Here is a 491-nt window from a genome sequence, read left to right on the forward strand (position 1 = left end):
CAGAATGATCACTGCTCAAATCGGATGCTCTATTTGGGGAGGGCGGCGGGGGGGACGGGCACGGGGTGGGTGCGGGAGGGAGGGCGAGTGTCAGTTTTATTCTTGGTGTTCAAGTGCAATAAATAGCTACCAACTTCTGAGCATGGAAACGGATGATTCTCCGTCACTGCAGTGACTCAGACCATCTGCCACCGCCTTGTCCCTCCGTCACCGCGCTCCTGTCCTCGAAAGCGTCGCGGCTGGGATCAAGCCTTGGGTTAGGGTTAGGGTTAGGCGCTTCCCTCCTGCCTGCAGGATGCTGGTACCCTGGGCACTGCCTGCCCCCGGCATCCCTGGGGCTTGGGGAGGGCTTGGTGTCACCCCCAGACCTGGCTCACCCCAACCCGGCCCTGCCCCCGGGGTTGCGTGGGTCTGAGGTGCCCGGGGGTGGCGGGGGCCGAGCTGTCACCCCTGCACACCGGGCAGCAAGAAGCGCTTTGGAGGAGCTGGTG

The sequence above is a fragment of the Egretta garzetta genome, unplaced genomic scaffold, assembly GCF_000687185.1.
Source record: "Egretta garzetta isolate BGI_Z169 unplaced genomic scaffold, ASM68718v1 scaffold270, whole genome shotgun sequence".
Lineage (NCBI taxonomy): Eukaryota > Metazoa > Chordata > Aves > Pelecaniformes > Ardeidae > Egretta > Egretta garzetta.